This window comes from Pseudochaenichthys georgianus, unplaced genomic scaffold, assembly GCF_902827115.2.
Source record: "Pseudochaenichthys georgianus unplaced genomic scaffold, fPseGeo1.2 scaffold_167_arrow_ctg1, whole genome shotgun sequence".
Classification (NCBI taxonomy): Eukaryota; Metazoa; Chordata; class Actinopteri; order Perciformes; family Channichthyidae; genus Pseudochaenichthys; species Pseudochaenichthys georgianus.
In genome coordinates this window covers 298,307-323,521 of record NW_027262480.1, presented here as the reverse complement: position 1 = coordinate 323,521, position 25,215 = coordinate 298,307, and the positions used below count along the sequence as shown (strand labels likewise).

Genomic DNA, 25,215 nt, shown 5'->3' with positions numbered 1-25,215 from the left:
TGTGTTAAAGGTTTGATTAGGAAACATATTATTACAGAGGTTCCATAGTGTAGTGGTTATCACGTCTGCTTTACACGCAGAAGGTCCTGGGTTCAATCCCCAGTGGAACCTGACGTCTGTCTTGTTGTTCCCTGTTTCTTATTTCAGGTCAAATGAATCAAGATTGCGCCTTAAAAAATGGAAAACCATGTTCATAACCTTACCCTGACCTTGCATCAATGTAACCCACAAACTCTTAGAATTGTTAGTAAAATATAAACTTCGGTGATATCCAGATACATGTACATTATCTTAAAAAGTCTACATGACTGAGGTTTCATAGTGTAGTGGTTATTACGTCTGCTTTACAAGCAGAAGGTCCTGGGTTCAATCCCCAGTGGAACCAGACTTTGGTCTTATAGCATCCGGTCAATCGTCGAGTCAATAAGTGTGGGTTTGTTCCAAGAACCAGTGGAAATCACAAGTCTTTGTGCCTAATTAATCATTACCAATTGTAAATAGAGAAAATGTAAAAAATAAAAATGTACTAGATTTAAAACAATGCTTGAACTAAATAACAATGAACCCTAACATCAGTCTCTGTCCATCCACTATGACTTATGTGACCAACACACCAACATATTTGAGAGAATGACATGAATGATGCAATTCATGTAGTAGTCATCATGTCATGCTTCACACACAGAAGGTTCTGGGTTCAATCCCCAGAAGTACTGTATGTCTAATATTTATTTTGAGACTGTGAATGCAGCTTTTTAACTCCTGAACTATATTCAGAACCATGTTTATATTGCAATTAGTTAAATTACATTCTCACAGAGGTTCCATAGTGTAGTAGTTATCAAGTCTGCTTTACACGCAGAAGGTCCTGGGTTCAATCCCCAGTGGAACCAGAGCTTTATCCTCACCTGACCTCACTGGTACTATTTTTATAGTAATCATATATATTTGACCATGTCTTGAATATTTGATTAGCAATTTAAATGTCACAGAGTTTCCATATAGCATTCATCAAGTCTGCTTTACACGCAGAAGGTCCTGGGTTCAATCCCCAGTGGAACTAGAGCTGTATCCACACGTGACGTCACTGGTAGTATTTGTATAGTGTTTCATAAATATTCTACCATGTTTTGGATATTTGATTAGCAACTTAAATGTCACAGAGGTTCCATAGTGTAGTAGTCATCACGTCTGCTTTAAACGCAGAACGTCCTGGGTTCAATCCCCAGTGGAACCAAAGATTTATTGTATTGGCTGCCATCACTAGTAGTATTTTATGCTAGTCATTTATAATTGATCATGTGTTAAAGGTTTGATTAGGAAAAGTATTATTACAGAGGTTCCATAGTGTAGTGGTTATCACGTCTGCTTTACACGCAGAAGGTCCTGGGTTCAATCCCCAGTGGAACCAGACTTTGGTCTTATAGCATCCGGTCAATTGTCGAGTCAATAAGTGTGGGTTTGTTCCCAGAACCGGTGAAAATCACAAGTCTTTGTGCCTAATTAATCATTACCAATTGTAAATAGAGAAAATGTAAAAAATAAACATTGACTAGATTTAAAACAATGCTTGAACTAAATAACAATGAACCCTAACATCAGTCTTTGTACATCCACTGTGACCAAAACACCAACATATTTGAGAGAATGACATGAATGATGCAATTCATGTAGTAGTCATCATGTCATGCTTCACACACAGAAGGTCTTGGGTTCGATCCCCAGAGCTTTTTCCTCACCTGACCTCACTGGTACTATATTTATAGTAGTCATATATATTTGACCATGTTTTGAATATTTGATTAGCAATTTAAATGTCACAGAGTTTCCATATAGTAGTCATCAAGTCTGCTTTACACGCAGAAGGTCCTGCGTTCAATCCCCAGTGGAACCTGACGCCAGTCTTGTTGTTCCCTGGGTCTTATTTCAGGTCAAATGAATCAAGATTGCGCCTTCAAAAATAGAAAACCATGTTCATAACCTGACCCTGACATTGCATCAATGTAACCCACACACTCTTACAATTGTTTGTAAAAAATAAACTTTGGTTGGAACCAGATCCATGTATATTAACTTAAAAAGTCTACACGACAGAAGTTCCATAGTGGAGTAGTCTTCACGTCTGCTTTACACGCAGAAGGTCCTGGGGTCAATCCCCAGTGGAACCAGACGTTGGTCTTATAGCATCCGGTCAATCATCGAGTCAATAAGTGTGGGTTTGTTCCAAGAACCAATGGAAATCACAAGCTGGGTTCAATCCCCAGTGGAACAAAAGCTTTATTGTATTGGCTGCCATCACTAGTAGTATCTTATACTAGTCATTTATATTCTATCATGAGTTAAAGGTTTGATTAGGACAAGTCTTATTACAGAGGTTCCATAGTGTAGTGGTTTCCACGTCTGCTTTACACGCAGAAGGTCCTGGGTTCAATCCCCAGTGCAACCTGAAGCCTGTCTTGTTGTTCCCTGGGTCTTATTTCAGGTCAAATTAATCAAGATTGCACCTTAAAAAATAGAAAACCATGTTCATAACCTGACCCTGACATTGCATCAATGTAACCCACACACTCTTACAATTGTTTGTAAAAAATAAACTTTGGTTGGAACCAGATCCATGTATATTAACTTAAAAAGTCTACACGACAGAGGTTCCGTAGTGTAGTAGTCTTCACGTCTGCTTTACACGCAGAAGGTCCTGGGGTCAATCCCCAGTGGAACCAGAGCTTTATCCACCTGAAAGTTAACTTTTGGAAGAACCATAGAAAAGGGGTGAAAATGGATAAATTGTTTCTGAAAATAGTGTCTCTTAAGGCGGATAGTGTCCCCTGACAACTCTCCTTACATTCCTCCAGAGTCAGAAAAATTCTAAGTTATCTTTTGGGAGAACCAGAGGAAAGGGGTGAAAATGGAGAAATTGTATCCCAAAATAGTGTCTCATAATTCCCTGACAACTCCCCTTGCATTCCTTCAGAGACCAGTTCAAAAACTTAAAGTTTGGTAAGAACCATACTGGGGGGTCTCCAGGCAACAATTGTATCCGAGCCAAAGCACTCATGTAGCGGACACATTCCTCCATGATGTGAAACGGCCGTTTGTTTTCTGAGTCGTCTCAAAAACCGGATTTCTGATTTCGTGCGGATGGTAGCTTGAAAAACATGAATGAATTTTTTTGACGGAGGAGGGGAGGTCTCGATTCCCCTCTCCGTTGTCAAATGCAACGGGGGAGTGGAAAAGTGTCCAGGGCTTCGGCCCGAAGCGCCGAAGACTTGAGCTTTTTGGAGCCCCTCCTCTGTTGGCACTCTAGTTTTTTCAAGATGTTTTTAAAACTTCAATTTTGATTATTTTAAGATATAATTGATCATTTTCTTTACTTTTTTCGGCTTTCCACGGATGGGGGCACATGGCAGGCCACCTATGAGCTCCCAAATTTGGCCTGGAACCAACGGAAATTGTGGGCTAATCTCCATAAACTGACAAAGTCACCCAGAAATGTCACTATAATAGCCCAAAAATATATAATACAAATACATTTAAATAGTAAAATGTACAATTGTGCTCCTAATTACCCGCAATTTGATTTATATAGCCCCATGATAGTGAATACAAATCATTTTCAAGGAAAAAAGTGTTAAAACGCCTGATTTATATGTTTGTAATGCTGGCAGCAGGTTCACTGCTGTTAACAGGGTCTCACACTCAAAGGCACCTAGGCAGAGCTCCAGGGTGATGCACAAGGCTTTCATACCCAGCAATAAGTGTTTGAAAGCTGGGGAAAAGTGCTGTGAATACAGGGAGAGAGCAGCCAGAGAGAAGCGGGCTGTGAGAGCCACAGAGCACACCCAGAGATCTCATTGCAGCGCATGGCTCTTGCACCCAGACTGCACCAAGAGAACAGGCTTTTTCACAGCACTTTGCAAGCCAGGAAAAGTGATTGAATCCTGGGTCTACATGTTTTAAATAGTCTGATATCTCCAGGGCGCATCACCACATCTTACAAGCCAGGGAAGGTGCCTGAATCCTGGGTAAACATTGTTTAATTGTTTAAGTGTTTTTAAATGTGTGAAACAGTGTTTTTTCACTTTCAAAACTCTCCCGTCATTGACCGCAGAAATTGGGTCGATGTTGTATTCAATCTTGAACTAATGCTTGAACTAAATAACAATGAACCATAACATCAGTCTCTGTACATCCACTGTGACTTATGTGACCAAAACACCAACATATTTGAGAGAATAAAATGAATGATGCAATTCATATCGTAGTCATCATGTCATGCTTCACACACAGAAGGTTATGGGTTCAATCCCCAGAAGTACTGTATGTCTAATATTTATTTTGAGACTGTGAATGCAGCTTTTTAACTCCTGGACTATATTCAGAACCATGTTTATATTGCAAATAGTTAAATTACATTCTCACAGAGGTTCCATAGTGTAGTAGTCATAAAGTCTGCTTTACATGCAGAATGTCTTGGGTTCAATCCCCAGTGGAACCAGAGCTTTACTACCAGTGACGTGACGTCACTGGTAGTATTTATATAGTAGTCATAAATATTCTACCATGTCTTGAATATTTGATTAGCAATTTAAATGTCACAGAGGTTCCATAGTGTAGTAGTCATCACGTCTGCTTTACACGCAGAAGGTCCTGGGTTCAATCCTCAGTGGAACCAAAGCTTTATTGTATTGGCTGCCATCACTAGTAGTATTTTATGCTAGTCATTTATATGTGATCATGTGTTAAAGGTTTGATTAGGAAACATATTATAACAGAGCTTCCATAGTGTAGTGGTTATCATGTCTGCTTTACACGCAGAAGGTCCTGGGTTCAATCCCCAGTGGAACCTTACGCCTGTCTTGTTGTTCCCTGGGTCTTATTTTAGGTCAAATGAATCAAGATTGTGCCTTAAAAAATGGAAAACCATGTTCATAACCTTACCCTGACCTTGCATCAATGCAACCCACAAACTCTTACAATTGTTAGTAAAAAATAAACTTTGGTGATATCCAGATACATATACATTAACTTAAAAAGTCTACATGACAGAGGTTCCGTAGTGTAGTGGTTATCACGTCTGCTTTACACGCAGAATGTCCTGGGTTCAATCCCCAGTGGAACCAGACTTTGGTCTTATAGCGTCGAGTCAATACATCAATACATGTGGGTTTGTTCCAAGAACCAGTGGAAATCACAAGTCTTTGTCCATCCATCCATCTTCTCCCGCTTATCCGTGGTCGGGTCGCGGGGATAGCAGTTCCAGCAGAGAGCCCCAAACTTTCTTTTCCCTGGCGACAGCAACCAGCTCTGACTGGGGGATCCCAAGGCGCTCCCAGGCCAGCGAAGAGATATAATCCCTCCACCTTGTCCTAGGTCTACCCCTTGGTCTCTTCCCAGCTGGACGTGCCTGGAACACCTCCCTAGGGAGACGCCCAGGTGGCATCCTAACTAGGTGCCCGAACCACCTCAACTGGTTCCTTTCGACGCAAAGGAGGAGCGGCTCAACTCCGAGTCCCTCCCTGATGACCGAACTTCTCACCTTATCCCTAAGGGAGACACCAGCCACCCGGCGGAGAAAACCCATCTCGGCCGCTTGTATCCGCGATCTCGTTATTTCGGTCATGACCCATCGTTCATGACCATAGGTGAGGGTAGGAACGAAAATGGCCCGGTAGACAGAGAGCTTTGCCTTCTGGCTCAGCTCCCTTTTTGTCACTACGGTGCGGTAAAGCGACTGCAGTACCGCTCCCGCTGCTCCGATTCTCCGGCCCATCTCACGCTCCATTGTTCCCTCACTCGAGAAAAAGACCCAGAGATATTTGAACTCCTTCACTTGGGGTAAGGACTCATTCCCTACTTTGAGTGGACAGTCCATCGGTTTCCTGCTGAGAACCATGGCCTCAGATTTGGAGGTGCTGATCCTCATCCCAGCCGCTTCACACTCGGTTGTGAACCGATCCAGTGAGTGCTGAAGGTCGCAGACCGATGAAGCCATTAGAACCACATCATCTGCAAAAAGCAGTGGTGCAATCCTTAGTCCACCAAACTGCAGACCCCCTCCCCCACGACTACGCCTCGAAATCCGATCCATGTATATTACAAACAGGATTGGTGAAGAGCGGAATGTGAGGGAACTCCCCTCACATTCCTCCAGAGTCACAAAAAGTCTGAGTTAACTTTTTGGAGAATCATGGAAACGGGCCAAAAGTATCCAAAAATAGTGCATCATAATGCAGGTAGTGTTCCCTGACAACTCCCTTCACATTCCTCCAGAGTCACAAAAAGTCTGAGTAAACTTTTTGGAGAACCATGAAAACGGGCCAAAAGTATCCGAAAATAGTGCATCATAGAGTAGAGTCCCCTGACAACTCCCCTCACATTCCTCCAGTGTCACAACAAGTCTGAGTTAACTTTTTGGAGAACCATGAAAACCGGCCAAAAGTATCCGAAAATAGTGCATCATAATGCATGTAGAGTCCCCTGGCAACTCCCCTCACATTCCTCCAGAGTCACAAAATGTCTGAGTTAACTTTTTGGAGAACCATGATAACGGGCCAAAAGTATCCGAAAATAGTGCATCATAATGCGGGTACTCTCCTTACATTCCTCCAGAGTCAGAAAAAGTCTAAGTAAACTTTTGGAAGAACCAGAGAAAAGGGGTGAAAATGGATAAATTGTTTCCGAAAATAGTGTCTCTTAAGGCGGATAGAGTCCCCTGACAACTCTCCTTACATTCCTCCAGAGTCAGAAAAACTCTAAGTTATCTTTTGGGAGAACCAGAGGAAAGGGGTGAAAAAGGAGAAATTGTAACCCAAAATAGTGTCTCATAATTCCCTGACAACTCCCCTTGCATTCCTTCAGAGACCAGTTCAAAAACTTAAAGTTTGATAAGAACTATTCTGGGGGGTCTCCAGGCAACAATTGTATCCGAGCCAAAGCACTCATGTAGCGGACACATTCCTCCATCATGTGAAACGGCCGTTTTTTTTCTGAGTCCTCTCAAAAACCGGGTTTCTGATTTCGTGCGGATGGTAGCTTGAAAAACATGAATTCATTTTTTTGACGGAGGAGGGGAGGTCTCGATTCCCCTCTCCGTTGTCAAATGCAACGGGGGAGTGGAAAAGTGTCCAGGGCTTCGGCCCGAAGCGCCGAAGACTTGAGCTTTTTGGAGCCCCTCCTCTGTTGGCACTCTAGTTTTTTCACGATTTTTTAAAACTTCATTTTTGATTATTTTAAGATGTAATTGACCATTTTCTTTACTTTTTTCGGCTTTCCACAGATGGGGGCACATGGCAGGCCGCCTATGGGCTCCAAAATTCGGCCTGGAACCTCCGGGAATTGTGGGCTAATCTCCATAAACTGACAAAGTCACCCATAAATGTCACTTTAATAGACCAAAATATATAATACAAATACATTTAAATAGTAAAAGGTACAATTGTGCTCCTAATTACCCGCAATTTGATTTATATAGCCCCATGATAGTGAATACAAATCATTTTCAAGGAAAAAAGTGTTAAAACCCTTTAAACTAGGTTTTCTTTGGAAGTTTTTCCTTGTACGATGTGAGGGTCTAAGGACAGAGGGTGTCGTATTGTCATACTGATATTCTGTACACACTGTGAAGACCACTGAGACAAATGTAACATTTGTGATATTGGGCTATATAAATAAACATTGATTGATTGATTGATTGAAAACGCCTGATTTATATGTTTGTAATGCTGGCAGCAGGTTCACTACTGTTAACAGGGTCTCACACTCAAAGGCACCTAGGCAGAGCTCCAGGGTGATGCACAAGGCTGTCATACCCAGCAATAAGTGTTTGAAAGCTGGGGAAAAGTGCTGTGAAAACAGGGAGAGAGCAGCCAGAGAGAAGCGGGCTGTGAGAGCCACAGAGCACACCCAGAGATCTCATTTCAGCGCATGCCTCTTGCACCCAGACTGCACCAAGAGAACAGGCTTTTTCACAGCACTTTGCAAGCCAGGAAAAGTGATTGAATCCTGGGTATACATGTTTTAAATAGTCTGATACCTCCAGGGCGCATCACCACATTTTACAAGCCAGGGAAGGTGCCTGAATCCTGGGTAAACATTGTTTAATTGTTTAAGTGTTTTTAAATGTGTGAAACAGTGTTTTGTCACTTTCAAAACTCTCCCGTCATTGACCGAAGAAATTGGGTCGATGTTGTATTCAATTTTGAACTAATGCTTGAACTAAATAACAATGAATCCTAACATCAGTCTCTGTACATCCACTGTGACTTATGTGACCAAAACACCAACATATTTGAGAGAATGACATGAATGATGCAATTCATGTAGTTGTCATCATGGCATGCTTCACACACAGAAGGTTCTGGGTTCAATCCCCAGAAGTACTGTATCTCTAATATTTATTTTGAGACTGTGAATGCAGCTTTTTAACTCCTGAACTATATTCAGAACCATGTTTATATTGCAATTAGTTAAATTACTTTCTCACAGAGGTTCCATAGTGTAGTAGTCATCAAGTCTGATTTACACGCAGAAGGTCCTGGGTTCGATCCCCAGTGTAACCAAAGCTTTATTGTATTGGCTGCCATCATGAGTAGTATCTTATGCTAGTAATTTATATTCCATCATGTGTTAAAGGTTTGATTAGGAAATGTATTATTACAGAGGTTTCATAGTGTAGTGGTTATCACGTCTGCTTTACACGCAGAAGGTCCTGGGTTCAATCCCCAGTGGAACCAGAGCTTTATTGTATTGGCTGCCATGACTTGTAGTATTTTATGCTAGTCATTTATATTTGATCATGTGTTAAAAGTTTGATTAGGAAATGTATTATTACAGAGGTTCCATAGTGTAGTGTTTATCATGTCTGCTTTACATGCAGCAGGTCCTGGGTTCAATCCCCAGTGGAACCAGAGCTTTATTCAAACAGGATGTCACTGGTAGTATTTGTATAGTTTTTCATAAATATTCTACCATGTTTTGGATATTTGATTAGCAACTTAATTGTCACAGAGGTTCAATAGTGTAGTAGTCATCACGTCTGCTTTACACGCAGAAGGTCCTGGGTTCAATCCCCAGTGGAACCTGACGCCTGTCTTGTTGTTCCCTGGGTCTTATTTCAGTTCAAATAAATCAAGATTGCGCCTTAAAAAATGGAAAACCATGTTCATAACCTAACCCTGACCTTGCATCAATGTAACCCACACACTCTTAGGCTGCAGTCGGATAGTTTAAAAATCAGCTCCTAAGTTCTAACCCTATCGTCTATTCCTTGACCTCTGAGTGAAACGTCACGGGGTTAAGGGATAGTGGATAGGACAATTCAAAAGGACTTAGGAGAAGAGACTGCGGTACTTTAGAGAATCCGAATGCACTTTCACTATCGGACGTGTTTATGATGCGCCAGCGGACGTCATTGTGTGCGTCTGCTGCTGTGGGGAAACTATGGAAACTACAGTTTTCTATACAGCGGACTACAACATTAATGTTTAATAAGAACAAGGGACTACTGTAAACTCATCTAGAGACTCTGCACCGTGCTCTGATGCTGCTGCTTTGCTTTATGAACGTGGACAACAGAGAAACATATTCTTCATGACCAAAGTTGGAATTGAAATAAAAAAGGAAAGTGAAACTTATGCTCGTCACCCTCTCCCTCCGGTCCACATTAATACAAATGATCCCAATACGTATGATTGTATGAACTAAAGATCTTAAAATCAATACAGATGTATTTATTATAAACGTTAGTCCTTAACATCTATCACTGTGTATATCACCATTCAAACATCTTTTAAAAGTTGAACAAAGCCCACACAGCTCAGTAAAGACTGAAATGTTGACTTTATTTGATAATTTCAGTGAAAACTAACGTTCATATTTCTCTTTTTGATTATAATACTGATGAACGTTCAAAACAAAGCACTTTGGCAACGTACCACCTATGTTTTAAAATGCTTAATAAGCACCGTAACTTTCATGATATAATTTCTCGGTCATAATCGGTTGTTTCAATGAACGGCCGACCGTGGAGTGACGGCAAATGCTGCGGCTGCAAGGCATTGTGGGGCAGCATTTTCGCTTCTCCTGCCGGTTAGGGAGGTCCAGTGGTTCCTAAGCTAAAGGAGGTTATAAAGGAAGTTTGAAACCTCCTTTCCTATCATTCTCATCATTCTAGAGAATTCGAACGGCACTTATCATGGCTGCCACTGAGGGACTTCCGGGTCATTTCACTCCTTTAGGAAGGTTCCTAAGCTAAATGGACTATTCGACTTCAGCCTTACAATTGTTAGTAAAACATAAACTTTGGTGATATCCAGATACATATACATGAATTTAAAATGTCTACATGACAGAGGTTCCATAGTGTAGTAGTCATCAAGTCTGCTTTACACGCAGAAGGTCCTGGGTTCAATCCCCAGTGGAACCAAAGCTTTATTGTATTGGCTGCCATCATGAGTAGTATTTTATGCTAGTCATTTATATTTGATCATGTGTTAAAGGTTTGATTAGGAAATGTATTTTACAGAGGTTCCATAGTGTAGTGGTTATCACGTCTGCTTTACACGCAGAAGGTCCTGGGTTCAATCCCCAGTGGAACCAGAGCTTTATCCACACGTGACGTCACTGGTAATATTTGTATAGTTTTTCATAAATATTCTACCATGTTTTGGATATTTGATTAGCAACCACAATGTCACAGAGGTTCCATAGTGTAGTAGTCATCACGTCTGATTTACACGCAGAAGGTCCTGGGTTCAATCCCCAGTGGAACCAGACTTTGGTCTTATAGCATCCGGTCAATCGTCGAGACAATACGTGTGGGTTTGTTCCAAGAACCAGTGGAAATCACAAGTCTTTGTGCCTAATTAATCATTACCAATTGTAAATAGAGAAAATGTAAAAAATAAACATTGACTAGATTTAAAACAATGCTTGAACTAAATAACAATGAACCCTAGCATCAGTCTCTGTACATCCACTGTGACTTATGTGACCAAAACACCAACATATTTGAGAGAATGACATGAATGATGCAATTCATGTAGTAGTCATCATGTCATGCTTCACACACAGAAGGTTCTGGGTTCAATCCCCAGAAGTACTGTATCTCTAATATTTATTTTGAGACTGTGAATGCAGCTTTTTAACTCCTGAACTATATTCAGAACCATGTTTATATTGCAATTAGTTAAATTACTTTCTCACAGAGGTTCCATAGTGTAGTAGTCATCAAGTCTGATTTACACGCAGAAGGTCCTGGGTTCGATCCCCAGTGTAACCAAAGCTTTATTGTATTGGCTGCCATCATGAGTAGTATCTTATGCTAGTAATTTATATTCCATCATGTGTTAAAGGTTTGATTAGGAAATGTATTATTACAGAGGTTTCATAGTGTAGTGGTTATCACGTCTGCTTTACACGCAGAAGGTCCTGGGTTCAATCCCCAGTGGAACCTGAGCTGTATCCTCACCTGACCTCACTGGTACTTTTTTTATAGTATTCATATATATTTGACCATGTCTTGAATATTTGATTAGCAACTTATATGTCACAGAGGTTCCATAGTGTAGTAGTCATCAAGTCTGCTTTACACACAGAATGTCCTGGGTTCAATCCCCAGTGGAACCAGAGCTTTATTGTATTGGCTGCCATGACTTGTAGTATTTTATGCTAGTCATTTATATTTGATCATGTGTTAAAAGTTTGATTAGGAAATGTATTATTACAGAGGTTCCATAGTGTAGTGTTTATCATGTCTGCTTTACATGCAGCAGGTCCTGGGTTCAATCCCCAGTGGAACCAGAGCTTTATTCAAACAGGATGTCACTGGTAGTATTTGTATAGTTTTTCATAAATATTCTACCATGTTTTGGATATTTGATTAGCAACTTAAATGTCACAGAGGTTCCATAGTGTAGTAGTCATCACGTCTGCTTTACACGCAGAAGGTCCTGGGTTCAATCCCCAGTGGAACCAAAGCTTTATTGTATTGGCTGCCATCATTAGTAGTATCTTATGCTACTAATTTATATTCCATCATGTGTTAAAGGTTTGATTAGGCAATGTATTGTTACAGAGGTTCCATAGTGTAGTGGTTATCACGTCTGCTTTACACGCAGAAGGTCCTGGGTTCAATCCCCAGTGGAATCTGACAGCTGTCTTGTTGTTCCCTGGGCCTTATTTCAGGTCAAATGAATCAAGATTGCCCCTTAAAAAATGGAAAACCATGTTCATAACCTTACCCTGACCTTGCATCAATGTAACCCACCAACTCTTACAATTGTTAGTAAAAAATAAACTTTGGTGATATCCAGATACATATACATGAACTTAAAATGTCTACATGACAGAGGTTCCATAGTGTAGTGGTTATCAAGTCTGCTTTACACGCAGAAGGTCCTGGGTTCAATCCCCAGTGGAACCAGAGCTTTATCCACACGTGACGTCACTGCTAGTATTTGTATAGTTTTTCATAAATATTCTACCATGTTTTGGATATTTGATTAGCAACTTAAATGTCACAGAGGTTCCATAGTGTAGTAGTCATCACATCTGCTTTACATGCAGAAGGTCCTGGGTTCAATCCCCAGTGGAACCAAGGCTTTATTGTATTGGCTGCCATCACTAGTAGTATTTTATGCTAGTCATTTATATTTGATCATGTGGGTTTGATTAGGAAACATATTATTACAGAGGTTCCATAGTGTAGTAGTCATCACGTCTGCTTTACACGCAGAAGGTCCTGGGTTCAATCCCCAGTGGAACCAAAGCTTTATTGTATTGGCTGCCATCACTAGTAGTATCTTATGCTACTAATTTATATTCCATCATGTGTTAAAGGTTTGATTAGGCAATGTATTGTTACAGAGGTTCCATAGTGTAGTGGTTATCACGTCTGCTTTCCACGCAGAAGGTCCTGGGTTCATTCCCCAGTGGAAACAGAGCTTTATCCACACGTGACGTCACTGGTAGTATTTGTATAGTTTTTCATAAATATTCTACCATGTTTTGGATATTTGATTAGCAACCACAATGTCACAGAGGTTCCATAGTGTAGTAGTCATCACGTCTGCTTTACACGCAGAAGGTCCTGGGTTCAATCCCTAATGGAACAAAAGCTTTATTGTATTGGCTGCCATCACTAGTAGTATCTTATGCTAGTCATTTATATTTGATCATGTGTTAAAGGTTTGATTAGGAAACTTATTATTACAGAGGTTCCATAGTGTAGTGGTTATTACGTCTGCTTTACACACAGAAGGTCCTGGGTTCAATCCCCAGTGGAACCTGACGTCTGTCTTGTTGTTCCCTGGGTCTTATTTCAGGTCAAATGAATCAAGATTGCGTCTTAAAAAATGGAAAACCATGTTCATAACCTAACCCTGACCTTGCATCAATGTAACCCACACACTCTTAGGCTGCAGTCGGATAGTTTAAAAATCAGCTCCTAAATTCTAACCCTATCGTCTATTCCTTGACCTCTAAGTGAAACGTCACGGGGTTAAGGGATAGTGGATAGGATAATTCAAAAGGACTTAGGAGAAGAGACTGCGGTACTTTAGAGAATCCGAATGCACTTTCACTATCGGACGTGTTTATGATGCGCCAGCGGACGTCATTGTGTGCGTCTGCTGCTGTGGGGAAACTATGGAAACTACAGTTTTCTATACAGCGGACTACAACATTAATGTTTAATAAGAACAAGGGACTACTGTGAACTCATCTAGAGACTCTGCTCCGTGCTCTGATGCTGCTGCTTTGCTTTATGAACGTGGACAACAGAGAAACATATTCTTCATGACCAAAGTTGGAATTGAAATAAAAAAGGAAAGTGAAACTTATGCTCGTCACCCTCTCCCTCCGGTCCACATTAATACAAATGATCCCAATACGTATGATTGTATGAACTAAAGATCTTAAAATCAATACAGATGTATTTATTATAAACGTTAGTCCTTAACATCTATCACTGTGTATATCACCATTCAAACATCTTTTAAAAGTTGAACAAAGCCCACACAGCTCAGTAAAGACTGAAATGTTGGCTTTATTTGATAATTTCAGTGAAAACTAACGTTCATATTTCTCTTTTTGATTATAATACTGATGAACGTTCAAAACAAAGCACTTTGGCAACGTACCACCTATGTTTTAAAATGCTTAATAAGCACCGTAACTTTCATGATATAATTTCTCGGTCATAATCGGTTGTTTCAATGAACGGCCGACTGTGGAGTGACGGCAAATGCTGCGGCTGCAAGGCATTGTGGGGCAGCATTTTTGCTTCTCCTGCCGGTTAGGGAGGTCCAGTGGTTCCTAAGCTAAAGGAGGTTATAAAGGAAGTTTGAAACCTCCTTTCCTATCATTCTCATCATTCTAGAGAATTCGAACGGCACTTATCATGGCTGCCACTGAGGGACTTCCGGGTCATTTCACTCCTTTAGGAAGGTTCCTAAGCTAAATGGACTATTCGACTTCAGCCTTACAATTGTTAGTAAAACATAAACTTTGGTGATATCCAGATACATATACATGAATTTAAAATGTCTACATGACAGAGGTTCCATAGTGTAGTAGTCATCAAGTCTGCTTTACACGCAGAAGGTCCTGGGTTCAATCCCCAGTGGAACCAAAGCTTTATTGTATTGGCTGCCATCATGAGTAGTATTTTATGCTAGTCATTTATATTTGATCATGTGTTAAAGGTTTGATTAGGAAATGTATTTTACAGAGGTTCCATAGTGTAGTGGTTATCACGTCTGCTTTACACGCAGAAGGTCCTGGGTTCAATCCCCAGTGGAACCAGAGCTTTATCTACACGTGACGTCACTGGTAGTATTTGTATAGTTTTTCATAAATATTCTACCATGTTTTGGATATTTGATTAGCAACCACAATGACACAGAGGTTCCATGGTGTAGTAGTCATCACGTCTGATTTACACGCAGAAGGTCCTGGGTTCAATCCCCAGTGGAACCTGACTTTGGTCTTATAGCATCCGGTCAATCGTCGAGTCAATAAGTGTGGGTTTGTTCCAAGAACCAGTGGAAATCGCAAGTATTTGTGCCTAATTAATCATTACCAATTGTAAATAGAGAAAATGCAAAAAATAAACATTGACTAGATTTAAAACAATGCTTGAACTAAATAACAATGAACCCTAACATCAGTCTCTGTACATCCACTGTGACTTATGTGACCAAAACACCAACATATTTGAGAGAATGACATGAATGATGCAATTCATGTAGTAGTCATCATGTCATGCTTCACACACAGAAGGTCCTGGGTTCAATCCCCAGTGGAACCTGACTTCTGTCTTGTTGTTCCCTGGGTCAAATGAATCAAGATTGCACCTTAACAAATGGAAAACCATTTTCATAACCTTACCCTGACCTTGCATCAATGTAACCCACAAACTCTTACAATGGTTAGTGAAAAAAAAACTTTGGTGATATCCAGATACATATACATTAACTTAAAAAGTCTACATGACAGAGGTTCCATAGTGTAGTGGTTATCACGTCTGCTTTACACGCAGAAGGTCCTGGGTTCAATCCCCAGTGGAACCAGACTTTGGTCTTATAGCATCCGGTCAATCGTCGAGACAATACGTGTGGGTTTGTTCCAAGAACCAGTGGAAATCACAAGTCTTTGTGCCTAATTAATCATTACCAATTGTAAATAGAGAAAATGTAAAAAATAAACATTGACTAGATTTAAAACAATGCTTGAACTAAATAACAATGAACCCTAACATCAGTCTCTGTACATCCACTGTGACTTATGTGACCAAAACACCAACATATTTGAGAGAATAAAATGAATGATGCAATTCATGTAGTAGTCATCATGTCATGCTTCACACACAGAAGGTTCTGGGTTCAATCCCCAGAAGTACTGTATGTCTAATATTTATTTTGAGACTGTGAATGCAGCTTTTTAACTCCTGAACTATATTCAGAACCATGTTTATATTGCAATTAGTTAAATTACTTTCTCACAGAGGTTCCATAGTGTAGTAGTCATCAAGTCTGATTTACACGCAGATGGTCCTGGGTTCGATCCCCAGTGTAACCAAAGCTTTATTGTATTGGCTGCCATCATGAGTAGTATCTTATGCTAGTAATCTATATTCCATCATGTGTTAAAGGTTTGATTAGGACATGTATTATTACAGAGGTTTCATAGTGTAGTGGTTATCACGTCTGCTTTACACGCAGAAGGTCCTGGTTTCAATCCCCAGTGGAACCTGAGCTGTATCCTCACCTGATCTCACTGGTACTATTTTTATAGTATTCATATATATTTGACCATGTCTTGAATATTTGATTAGCAACTTATATGTCACAGAGGTTCCATAGTGTAGTAGTCATCAAGTCTGCTTTACACACAGAATGTCCTGGGTTCAATCCCCAGTGGAACCAGAGCTTTATTGTATTGGCTGCCATGACTTGTAGTATTTTATGCTAGTCATTTATATTTGATCATGTGTTAAAAGTTTGATTAGGAAATGTATTATTACAGAGGTTCCATAGTGTAGTGTTTATCATGTCTGCTTTACATGCAGCAGGTCCTGGGTTCAATCCCCAGTGGAACCAGAGCTTTATTCACACGTGATGTCACTGGTAGTATTTGTATAGTTTTTCATAAATATTCTACCATGTTTTGGATATTTGATTAGCAACTTAAATGTCACAGAGGTTCCATAGTGTAGTAGTCATCACGTCTGCTTTACACGCAGAAGGTCCTGGGTTCAATCCCCAGTGGAACCAAAGCTTTATTGTATTGGCTGCCATCATTAGTAGTATCTTATGCTAGTAATTTATATTCCATCATGTGTTAAAGGTTTGATTAGGACATGTATTATTACAGAGGTTCCATAGTGTAGTGGTTATCACGTCTGCTTTACACGCAGAAGGTCCTGGGTTCAATCCCCAGTGGAACCAGACTTTGGTGTTATAGCATCCGGTCAATCGTCAAGTCAATAAGTGTGGGTTTGTTCCAAGAACCAGTGGAAATCACAAGTCTTTGTGCCTAATTAATCATTACCAATTGTAAATAGAGAAAATGTAAAAAATAAACATTGACTAGATTTAAAACAATGCTTGAACTAAATAACAATGAACCCTAACATCAGTCTCTGTACATCCACTGTGACTTATGTGACCAAAACACTAACATATTTGAGAGAATGACATGAATGATGCAATTCATGTAGTAGTCATCATGTCATGCTTCACTCACAGAAGGTTCTGGGTTCAATCCCCAGAAGTACTGTATGTCTAATATTTATTTTGAGACTGTGAATGCAGCTTTTTAACTCCTGAACTATATTCAGAACCATGTTTATATTACAATTAGTTAAATTACATTTTCACAGAGGTTCCATAGTGTTGTAGCCATCACGTCTGCTTTACACGCAGAAGGTCCTGGGTTCAATCCCCAGTGGAACCAGAGCTTTATCCTCACCTGACCTCACTGGTACTATTTTTTATAGTAGTCATATATATTTGACCATGTCTTGAATATTTGATTAGCAACTTAAATGTCACAGAGTTTCCATATAGTAGTCATCAAGTCTGCTTTACACGCAGAAGGTCCTGGGTTCAATCCCCAGTGGAACCAGAGCTTTATCCTCACCTGACATCACTGGTACTATTTTTATAGTAGTCATATATATTTGACCATGTCTTGAATATTTGATTAGCAACTTAAATGTCACAGAGTTTCCATATAGTAGTCATCAAGTCTGCTTTACACGCAGAAGGTCCTGGGTTCAATCCCCAGTGGAACCAGAGCTTTATCCACACGTGACGTCACTGGTAGTATTTGTATAGTTTTTCATAAATATGCTACCATGTGTTGGATATTTGATTAGCAACTTAAATGTCACAGAGGTTCCATCGTGTAGTAGTCATCACGTCTGCTTTACACGCAGAAGGTCCTGGGTTCAATCCCCAGTGGAACCTGACTTTGGTCTTATAGCATCCGGTCAATCGTCGAGTCAATAAGTGTGGGTTTGTTCCAAGAACCAGTGGAAATCACAAGTCTTTGTGCCTAATTAATCATTACCAATTGTAAATAGAGAAAATGTAAAAAATAAACATTGACTAGAATTAAAACAATGCTTGAACTAAATAACAATGAACCCTAACATCAGTCTCTGTACATCCACTGTGACTTATGTGACCAAAACACCAAAATATCTGAGAGAATGACATGAATGATGCAATTCATGTAGTAGTCATCATGTCATGCTTCACACACAGAAGGTTCTGGGTTCAATCCCCAATCCCCTACTGTATGTCTAATATTTATTTTGAGACTGTGAATGCAGCTTTTTAACTCCTGAACTATATTCAGAACCATGTTTATATTGCAATTAGTTAAATTACATTTTCACAGGGGTTCCATAGTGTAGTAGTCATCACGTCTGCTTTACACGCAGAAGGTCCTGGGTTCGATCCCCAGTGGAACCAGAGCTTTTTCCTCACTGGTACTATATTTATAGTAGTCATATATATTTGACCATGTTTTGAATATTTGATTAGCAATTTAAATGTCACAGAGTTTCCATATAGTAGTCATCAAGTCTGCTTTACACGCAGAAGGTCCTGGGTTCAATCCCCAGTGGAACCAGAGCTTTATCCACACGTGACGTCACTGGTAGTATTTGTATAGTGTTTCATAAATATTCTACCATGTTTTGGATATTTGATTAGCAACTAAAATGTCACAGAGGTTCCATAGTGTAGTAGTCATCACGTCTGCTTTACACGCAGAAGGTCCTGGGTTCAATCTCCAGTGGAACCAAAGCTTTATTGTATTGGCTGCCATCACTAGTAGTATTTTATGCTAGTCATTTATATTTGATCATGTGGGTTTGATTAGGACATCTATTATTACAGAGGTTCCATAGTGTAATGGTTATCACGTCTGCTTTACACGCAGAAGGTCCTGGGTTCAATCCCCATTTGAACCAGACTTTGGTCTTATAGCATCCGGTCAATCGTCGAGTCAATAAGTGTGGGTTTGTTCCAAGAAGTCTTTGTGCCTAATTAATCATTACCAATTGCAAATAGAGAAAATGTAAAAATATAAACATTGACTAGATTTAAAACAATGCTTGAACTAAATAACAATGAACCCTAACATCAGTCTCTGAACATCCACTGTGACTTATGTGACCAAAACACCAACATATTTGAGAGAATGACATGAATGATGCAATTCATGTAGTAGTCATCATATCATGCTTCACACACAGAAGGTTCTGGGTTCAATCCCCAGAAGTACTGTATGTCTAATATATATTTTGAGACTGTGAATGCAGCTTTTTTAACTCCTGAAACTATATTCAGAACCATGTTTACATTGCAATTAGTTAAATTACATTCACCCAGAGCTTCCATAGTGTAGTAGTCATCAAGTCTGCTTTACACGCAGAAGGTCCTGGGTTCAATCCCCAGTGGAACCAAAGCTTTATTGTATTGGCTGCCATCACTAGTAGTATTATATGCTAGTCATTTATATTTGATCATGTGTTAAAGGTTTGATTAGGAAAGTTATTATTACAGAGGTTCCATAGTGTAGTGGTTATCACGTCTGCTTTACACGCAGAAGGTCCTGGGTTCAATCCCCAGTGGAACCAGAGCTTTATCCACACGTGACATCACTGGTAGTATTTGTATAGTTTTTCATAAATATTCTACCATGTTTTGGATATTTGATTAGCAACTTAAATGTCACAGAGGTTCCATAGTGTAGTAGTCATCACGTCTGATTTACACGCAGAAGGTCCTGGGTTCAATCCCCATTTGAACCAGACTTTGGTCTTATAGCATCCGGTCAATCGTCGAGTCAATAAGTGTGGGTTTGTTCCAAGAAGTCTTTGTGCCTAATTAATCATTACCAATTGTAAATAGAGAAAATGTAAAAATATAAACATTGACTAGATTTAAAACAATGCTTGAACTAAATAACAATGAACACTAACATCAGTCTCTGTACATCCACTGTGACTTATGTGACCAAAACACCAACATATTTGAGAGAATGACATGAATGATGCAATTCATGTAGTATTCATCATATCATGCTTCACACACAGAAGGTTCTGGGTTCAATCCCCAGAAGTACTGTATGTCTAATATTTATTTTGAGACTGTGAATGCAGCTTTTTAACTCCTGAACTATATTCAGAACCATGTTTATATTGCAATCAGTTAAATTACCTTCTCATACTGGTTCCATAGTGTAGTAGTCATCACGTCTGCTTTACACGCAGAAGGTCCTGGGTTCAATCTCCAGTGGAACCAAAGCTTTATTGTATTGGCTGCCATCACTAGTAGTATTTTATGCTAGTCATTTATATTTGATCATGTGGGTTTGATTAGGACATCTATTATTACAGAGGTTCCATAGTGTAATGGTTATCACGTCTGCTTTACACGCAGAAGGTCCTGGGTTCAATCCCCATTTGAACCAGACTTTGGTCTTATAGCATCCGGTCAATCGTCGAGTCAATAAGTGTGGGTTTGTTCCAAGAAGTCTTTGTGCCTAATTAATCATTACCAATTGCAAATAGAGAAAATGTAAAAATATAAACATTGACTAGATTTAAAACAATGCTTGAACTAAATAACAATGAACCCTAACATCAGTCTCTGAACATCCACTGTGACTTATGTGACCAAAACACCAACATATTTGAGAGAATGACATGAATGATGCAATTCATGTAGTAGTCATCATATCATGCTTCACACACAGAAGGTTCTGGGTTCAATCCCCAGAAGTACTGTATGTCTAATATATATTTTGAGACTGTGAATTCAGCTTTTTAACTCCTGAACTATATTCAGAACCATGTTTACATTGCAATTAGTTAAATTAGATTCACCCAGAGCTTCCATAGTGTAGTAGTCATCAAGTCTGCTTTACACGCAGAAGGTCCTGGGTTCAATCCCCAGTGGAACCAAAGCTTTATTGTATTGGCTGCCATCACTAGTAGTATTATATGCTAGTCATTTATATTTGATCATGTGTTAAAGGTTTGATTAGGAAAGTTATTATTACAGAGGTTCCATAGTGTAGTGGTTATCACGTCTGCTTTACACGCAGAAGGTCCTGGGTTCAATCCCCAGTGGAACCAGAGCTTTATCCACACGTGACATCACTGGTAGTATTTGTATAGTTTTTCATAAATATTCTACCATGTTTTGGATATTTGATTAGCAACTTAAATGTCACAGAGGTTCCATAGTGTAGTAGTCATCACGTCTGATTTACACGCAGAAGGTCCTGGGTTCAATCCCCATTTGAACCAGACTTTGGTCTTATAGCATCCGGTCAATCGTCGAGTCAATAAGTGTGGGTTTGTTCCAAGAAGTCTTTGTGCCTAATTAATCATTACCAATTGTAAATAGAGAAAATGTAAAAATATAAACATTGACTAGATTTAAAACAATGCTTGAACTAAATAACAATGAACACTAACATCAGTCTCTGTACATCCACTGTGACTTATGTGACCAAAACACCAACATATTTGAGAGAATGACATGAATGATGCAATTCATGTAGTATTCATCATATCATGCTTCACACACAGAAGGTTCTGGGTTCAATCCCCAGAAGTACTGTATGTCTAATATTTATTTTGAGACTGTGAATGCAGCTTTTTAACTCCTGAACTATATTCAGAACCATGTTTATATTGCAATCAGTTAAATTACCTTCTCATACTGGTTCCATAGTGTAGTAGTCATCACGTCTGCTTTACACGCAGAAGGTCCTGGGTTCAATCTCCAGTGGAACCAAAGCTTTATTGTATTGGCTGCCATCACTAGTAGTATTTTATGCTAGTCATTTATATTTGATCATGTGGGTTTGATTAGGACATCTATTATTACAGAGGTTCCATAGTGTAATGGTTATCACGTCTGCTTTACACGCAGAAGGTCCTGGGTTCAATCCCCATTTGAACCAGACTTTGGTCTTATAGCATCCGGTCAATCGTCGAGTCAATAAGTGTGGGTTTGTTCCAAGAAGTCTTTGTGCCTAATTAATCATTACCAATTGCAAATAGAGAAAATGTAAAAATATAAACATTGACTAGATTTAAAACAATGCTTGAACTAAATAACAATGAACCCTAACATCAGTCTCTGAACATCCACTGTGACTTATGTGACCAAAACACCAACATATTTGAGAGAATGACATGAATGATGCAATTCATGTAGTAGTCATCATATCATGCTTCACACACAGAAGGTTCTGGGTTCAATCCCCAGAAGTACTGTATGTCTAATATATATTTTGAGACTGTGAATGCAGCTTTTTAACTCCTGAACTATATTCAGAACCATGTTTACATTGCAATTAGTTAAATTACATTCACCCAGAGCTTCCATAGTGTAGTAGTCATCAAGTCTGCTTTACACGCAGAAGGTCCTGGGTTCAATCCCCAGTGGAACCAAAGCTTTATTGTATTGGCTGCCATCACTAGTAGTATTATATGCTAGTCATTTATATTTGATCATGTGTTAAAGGTTTGATTAGGAAAGTTATTATTACAGAGGTTCCATAGTGTAGTGGTTATCACGTCTGCTTTACACGCAGAAGGTCCTGGGTTCAATCCCCAGTGGAACCAGAGCTTTATCCACACGTGACATCACTGGTAGTATTTGTATAGTTTTTCATAAATATTCTACCATGTTTTGGATATTTGATTAGCAACTTAAATGTCACAGAGGTTCCATAGTGTAGTAGTCATCACGTCTGATTTACACGCAGAAGGTCCTGGGTTCAATCCCCATTTGAACCAGACTTTGGTCTTATAGCATCCGGTCAATCGTCGAGTCAATAAGTGTGGGTTTGTTCCAAGAAGTCTTTGTGCCTAATTAATCATTACCAATTGTAAATAGAGAAAATGTAAAAATATAAACATTGACTAGATTTAAAACAATGCTTGAACTAAATAACAATGAACACTAACATCAGTCTCTGTACATCCACTGTGACTTATGTGACCAAAACACCAACATATTTGAGAGAATGACATGAATGATGCAATTCATGTAGTATTCATCATATCATGCTTCACACACAGAAGGTTCTGGGTTCAATCCCCAGAAGTACTGTATGTCTAATATTTATTTTGAGACTGTGAATGCAGCTTTTTAACTCCTGAACTATATTCAGAACCATGTTTATATTGCAATCAGTTAAATTACCTTCTCATACTGGTTCCATAGTGTAGTAGTCATCACGTCTGCTTTACACGCAGAAGGTCCTGGGTTCAATCCCCAGTGGAACCAAAGCTTTATTGTATTGGCTGCCATCACTAGTAGTATCTTATGCTAGTAATTTATATTCCAACATGAGTTAAAGGTTTGATTAGGAAATATATTATTACAGAGGTTCCAGTGTATTGATTATCACGTCTGCTTTACACGCAGAAGGTCCTGGGTTTAATCCCCAGTGGAACCAGAGCTTTATCCTCACCTGACCTCACTGGTACTATTTTTATAGTAGTCATATATATTTGACCATGTCTTGAATATTTGATTAGCAATTTAAATTTCACAGAGTTTCCATATAGTAGTCATCAAGTCTGCTTTACACGCTGAAGGTCCTGGGTTCAATCCCCAGTGGAACCAGAGCTTTATCTTCACCTGACCTCACTGGTACTATTTTTATAGTAGTCATATATATTTGACCATGTCTTGAATATTTGATTAGCAACTTAAATGTCACAGAGGTTCCATAGTGTAGTAGTCATCAAGTCTGCTTTACACGCAGAAGGTCCTGGGTTCAATCCCCAGTGGAACCAGAGCTTTATCCACACGTGACGTCACTGGTAGTATTTGTATAGTTTTTCATAAATATTCTACCATGTTTTGGATATTTGATTAGCAACTTAAATGTCACAGAGGTTCCATAGTGTAGTAGTCAACACGTCTGCTTTACACGCATAAGGTCCTGGGTTCAATCCCCAGTGGAACCAAAGCTTTATTGTATTGGCTGCCATCACTAGTAGTATATTATGCTAGTCATTTATATTTTATCATATGTTAAAGGTTTGATTAGGAAACCTATTATTACAGAGGTTCCATAGTGTAGTGGTTATCATGTCTGCTTTACACGCAGAAGGTCCTGGGTTCAATCCCCAGTGGAACCAAACTTTGGTCTTATAGCATCCGGTCAATCGTCGAGTCAATAAGTGTGGGTTTGTTCCAAGAACCAGTGGAAATCACAAGTCTTTGTGCCTAATTAATCTTCCATAGTGAAGTGGTTATCACGTCTGCTTTACACTTAGAAGGACCTGGGTTCAATCCCCAGTGGAACCTGACGCGTTTCTTGTTGTTCCCTGGGTCTTATTTTAGGTCAAATGAAACAAGATTGCGCCTTTAAAAATGGAAAACCATGTTCATAACCTTATCCTGGTCAGGAATAAGAGTTTGAAAGGTGGGGAAAGTGTTCCTGCAGCCCCCCCATAATGGTAATAATGATTAGAAATCATTTCCAGGGCAGAAAGCTGTTTTTAAAAGTGAAAAAACTATTTTAAACCGTTGAAAAATCACAGGAGGGCACATCAGCCAACCTATGTCCGGCCCCTCACAGAACCCCAAAGGACGGACTACAGACCTCCAGCATCTCTCCCTGACATATGCAAACAGGCTATGTCAGACTTCCATGCAATAGACCGGGAAAACCACCTATTTGTAGCCCCTCACAGAGCCCCAAAGGACGGACTAAGCAGCTCCAGCATCTCTCCCTGACATGTGCAAACAGGCTATGTCAGACTTCCATGAAATAGACCGGGAAAACCACCTATTTGTAGCTCCTCACAGAGCCCCAAAGGACGGACTAAGCAGCTCCAGCATCTCTCCCTGACATGCATATTTCCATAACCTCGCACACCGTGAGACCCCGGGCCCCCGGACTTAAGCACTCCCCCATGGACTAAACCCAGATGATCACACCCTGCAGAACCTCATGCCCCTGCTAACCCTAAAAGGGGGGTGGATTTTGCGATGGTTTACCGTCCGCCCATCAGCATCCATATTCGGCCTTCTGTGGCAAAGCTGTGTACCCAAACTTAAGCACTCTCACTCTGACTAAACACATAAGGACATCCGGGTAAGACCTTAGTGCCCCTTAGTGCCCCTGGTACTCCATGTCGTTAAATGAGCTTGGAAATGTACT

At 39.8% G+C, this 25,215-nt stretch overlaps 39 non-coding genes across 39 annotated transcripts; all 39 read left to right on the top strand.

The window, feature by feature from the left end:
• Positions 1-38: 38 nt before the first annotated feature.
• trnav-uac (transfer RNA valine (anticodon UAC)) lies at positions 39-111 on the top strand. Its single transcript has one exon. It is a non-coding gene; the product is annotated as a tRNA-Val (tRNA).
• A 201-nt stretch (positions 112-312) lies between these two features.
• On the top strand, positions 313-385 carry trnav-uac (transfer RNA valine (anticodon UAC)). The gene has a single exon. It is a non-coding gene; the product is annotated as a tRNA-Val (tRNA).
• Positions 386-820: 435 nt separating this feature from the next.
• On the top strand, positions 821-893 carry trnav-uac (transfer RNA valine (anticodon UAC)). Its single transcript has one exon. It is a non-coding gene; the product is annotated as a tRNA-Val (tRNA).
• A 271-nt stretch (positions 894-1,164) lies between these two features.
• On the top strand, positions 1,165-1,237 carry trnal-uaa (transfer RNA leucine (anticodon UAA)). The gene has a single exon. It is a non-coding gene; the product is annotated as a tRNA-Leu (tRNA).
• A 101-nt stretch (positions 1,238-1,338) lies between these two features.
• trnav-uac (transfer RNA valine (anticodon UAC)) lies at positions 1,339-1,411 on the top strand. The gene has a single exon. It is a non-coding gene; the product is annotated as a tRNA-Val (tRNA).
• A 3,188-nt stretch (positions 1,412-4,599) lies between these two features.
• Positions 4,600-4,672, top strand: trnav-uac (transfer RNA valine (anticodon UAC)). Its single transcript has one exon. It is a non-coding gene; the product is annotated as a tRNA-Val (tRNA).
• Positions 4,673-4,773: 101 nt separating this feature from the next.
• On the top strand, positions 4,774-4,846 carry trnav-uac (transfer RNA valine (anticodon UAC)). The gene has a single exon. It is a non-coding gene; the product is annotated as a tRNA-Val (tRNA).
• A 201-nt stretch (positions 4,847-5,047) lies between these two features.
• trnav-uac (transfer RNA valine (anticodon UAC)) lies at positions 5,048-5,120 on the top strand. Its single transcript has one exon. It is a non-coding gene; the product is annotated as a tRNA-Val (tRNA).
• Positions 5,121-8,659: 3,539 nt separating this feature from the next.
• trnav-uac (transfer RNA valine (anticodon UAC)) lies at positions 8,660-8,732 on the top strand. The gene has a single exon. It is a non-coding gene; the product is annotated as a tRNA-Val (tRNA).
• Positions 8,733-9,007: 275 nt separating this feature from the next.
• On the top strand, positions 9,008-9,080 carry trnav-uac (transfer RNA valine (anticodon UAC)). Its single transcript has one exon. It is a non-coding gene; the product is annotated as a tRNA-Val (tRNA).
• Positions 9,081-10,350: 1,270 nt separating this feature from the next.
• trnav-uac (transfer RNA valine (anticodon UAC)) lies at positions 10,351-10,423 on the top strand. Its single transcript has one exon. It is a non-coding gene; the product is annotated as a tRNA-Val (tRNA).
• A 100-nt stretch (positions 10,424-10,523) lies between these two features.
• On the top strand, positions 10,524-10,596 carry trnav-uac (transfer RNA valine (anticodon UAC)). Its single transcript has one exon. It is a non-coding gene; the product is annotated as a tRNA-Val (tRNA).
• A 101-nt stretch (positions 10,597-10,697) lies between these two features.
• Positions 10,698-10,770, top strand: trnav-uac (transfer RNA valine (anticodon UAC)). Its single transcript has one exon. It is a non-coding gene; the product is annotated as a tRNA-Val (tRNA).
• A 609-nt stretch (positions 10,771-11,379) lies between these two features.
• On the top strand, positions 11,380-11,452 carry trnav-uac (transfer RNA valine (anticodon UAC)). Its single transcript has one exon. It is a non-coding gene; the product is annotated as a tRNA-Val (tRNA).
• A 448-nt stretch (positions 11,453-11,900) lies between these two features.
• Positions 11,901-11,973, top strand: trnav-uac (transfer RNA valine (anticodon UAC)). Its single transcript has one exon. It is a non-coding gene; the product is annotated as a tRNA-Val (tRNA).
• A 101-nt stretch (positions 11,974-12,074) lies between these two features.
• Positions 12,075-12,147, top strand: trnav-uac (transfer RNA valine (anticodon UAC)). The gene has a single exon. It is a non-coding gene; the product is annotated as a tRNA-Val (tRNA).
• A 201-nt stretch (positions 12,148-12,348) lies between these two features.
• Positions 12,349-12,421, top strand: trnav-uac (transfer RNA valine (anticodon UAC)). Its single transcript has one exon. It is a non-coding gene; the product is annotated as a tRNA-Val (tRNA).
• Positions 12,422-12,522: 101 nt separating this feature from the next.
• trnav-uac (transfer RNA valine (anticodon UAC)) lies at positions 12,523-12,595 on the top strand. Its single transcript has one exon. It is a non-coding gene; the product is annotated as a tRNA-Val (tRNA).
• Positions 12,596-12,691: 96 nt separating this feature from the next.
• On the top strand, positions 12,692-12,764 carry trnav-uac (transfer RNA valine (anticodon UAC)). Its single transcript has one exon. It is a non-coding gene; the product is annotated as a tRNA-Val (tRNA).
• Positions 12,765-12,865: 101 nt separating this feature from the next.
• On the top strand, positions 12,866-12,938 carry trnag-ucc (transfer RNA glycine (anticodon UCC)). The gene has a single exon. It is a non-coding gene; the product is annotated as a tRNA-Gly (tRNA).
• A 275-nt stretch (positions 12,939-13,213) lies between these two features.
• Positions 13,214-13,286, top strand: trnav-uac (transfer RNA valine (anticodon UAC)). The gene has a single exon. It is a non-coding gene; the product is annotated as a tRNA-Val (tRNA).
• Positions 13,287-14,556: 1,270 nt separating this feature from the next.
• On the top strand, positions 14,557-14,629 carry trnav-uac (transfer RNA valine (anticodon UAC)). The gene has a single exon. It is a non-coding gene; the product is annotated as a tRNA-Val (tRNA).
• A 100-nt stretch (positions 14,630-14,729) lies between these two features.
• Positions 14,730-14,802, top strand: trnav-uac (transfer RNA valine (anticodon UAC)). Its single transcript has one exon. It is a non-coding gene; the product is annotated as a tRNA-Val (tRNA).
• A 694-nt stretch (positions 14,803-15,496) lies between these two features.
• Positions 15,497-15,569, top strand: trnav-uac (transfer RNA valine (anticodon UAC)). The gene has a single exon. It is a non-coding gene; the product is annotated as a tRNA-Val (tRNA).
• Positions 15,570-16,178: 609 nt separating this feature from the next.
• Positions 16,179-16,251, top strand: trnav-uac (transfer RNA valine (anticodon UAC)). Its single transcript has one exon. It is a non-coding gene; the product is annotated as a tRNA-Val (tRNA).
• A 448-nt stretch (positions 16,252-16,699) lies between these two features.
• Positions 16,700-16,772, top strand: trnav-uac (transfer RNA valine (anticodon UAC)). Its single transcript has one exon. It is a non-coding gene; the product is annotated as a tRNA-Val (tRNA).
• A 101-nt stretch (positions 16,773-16,873) lies between these two features.
• trnav-uac (transfer RNA valine (anticodon UAC)) lies at positions 16,874-16,946 on the top strand. Its single transcript has one exon. It is a non-coding gene; the product is annotated as a tRNA-Val (tRNA).
• Positions 16,947-17,896: 950 nt separating this feature from the next.
• On the top strand, positions 17,897-17,969 carry trnav-uac (transfer RNA valine (anticodon UAC)). The gene has a single exon. It is a non-coding gene; the product is annotated as a tRNA-Val (tRNA).
• Positions 17,970-18,406: 437 nt separating this feature from the next.
• trnav-uac (transfer RNA valine (anticodon UAC)) lies at positions 18,407-18,479 on the top strand. The gene has a single exon. It is a non-coding gene; the product is annotated as a tRNA-Val (tRNA).
• Positions 18,480-18,740: 261 nt separating this feature from the next.
• On the top strand, positions 18,741-18,813 carry trnav-uac (transfer RNA valine (anticodon UAC)). The gene has a single exon. It is a non-coding gene; the product is annotated as a tRNA-Val (tRNA).
• A 765-nt stretch (positions 18,814-19,578) lies between these two features.
• On the top strand, positions 19,579-19,651 carry trnav-uac (transfer RNA valine (anticodon UAC)). Its single transcript has one exon. It is a non-coding gene; the product is annotated as a tRNA-Val (tRNA).
• A 594-nt stretch (positions 19,652-20,245) lies between these two features.
• trnav-uac (transfer RNA valine (anticodon UAC)) lies at positions 20,246-20,318 on the top strand. Its single transcript has one exon. It is a non-coding gene; the product is annotated as a tRNA-Val (tRNA).
• Positions 20,319-21,081: 763 nt separating this feature from the next.
• Positions 21,082-21,154, top strand: trnav-uac (transfer RNA valine (anticodon UAC)). The gene has a single exon. It is a non-coding gene; the product is annotated as a tRNA-Val (tRNA).
• Positions 21,155-21,748: 594 nt separating this feature from the next.
• On the top strand, positions 21,749-21,821 carry trnav-uac (transfer RNA valine (anticodon UAC)). The gene has a single exon. It is a non-coding gene; the product is annotated as a tRNA-Val (tRNA).
• A 763-nt stretch (positions 21,822-22,584) lies between these two features.
• On the top strand, positions 22,585-22,657 carry trnav-uac (transfer RNA valine (anticodon UAC)). Its single transcript has one exon. It is a non-coding gene; the product is annotated as a tRNA-Val (tRNA).
• A 594-nt stretch (positions 22,658-23,251) lies between these two features.
• On the top strand, positions 23,252-23,324 carry trnav-uac (transfer RNA valine (anticodon UAC)). The gene has a single exon. It is a non-coding gene; the product is annotated as a tRNA-Val (tRNA).
• A 442-nt stretch (positions 23,325-23,766) lies between these two features.
• On the top strand, positions 23,767-23,839 carry trnav-uac (transfer RNA valine (anticodon UAC)). Its single transcript has one exon. It is a non-coding gene; the product is annotated as a tRNA-Val (tRNA).
• Positions 23,840-23,940: 101 nt separating this feature from the next.
• Positions 23,941-24,013, top strand: trnav-uac (transfer RNA valine (anticodon UAC)). The gene has a single exon. It is a non-coding gene; the product is annotated as a tRNA-Val (tRNA).
• A 101-nt stretch (positions 24,014-24,114) lies between these two features.
• trnav-uac (transfer RNA valine (anticodon UAC)) lies at positions 24,115-24,187 on the top strand. Its single transcript has one exon. It is a non-coding gene; the product is annotated as a tRNA-Val (tRNA).
• Positions 24,188-25,215: the final 1,028 nt, after the last annotated feature.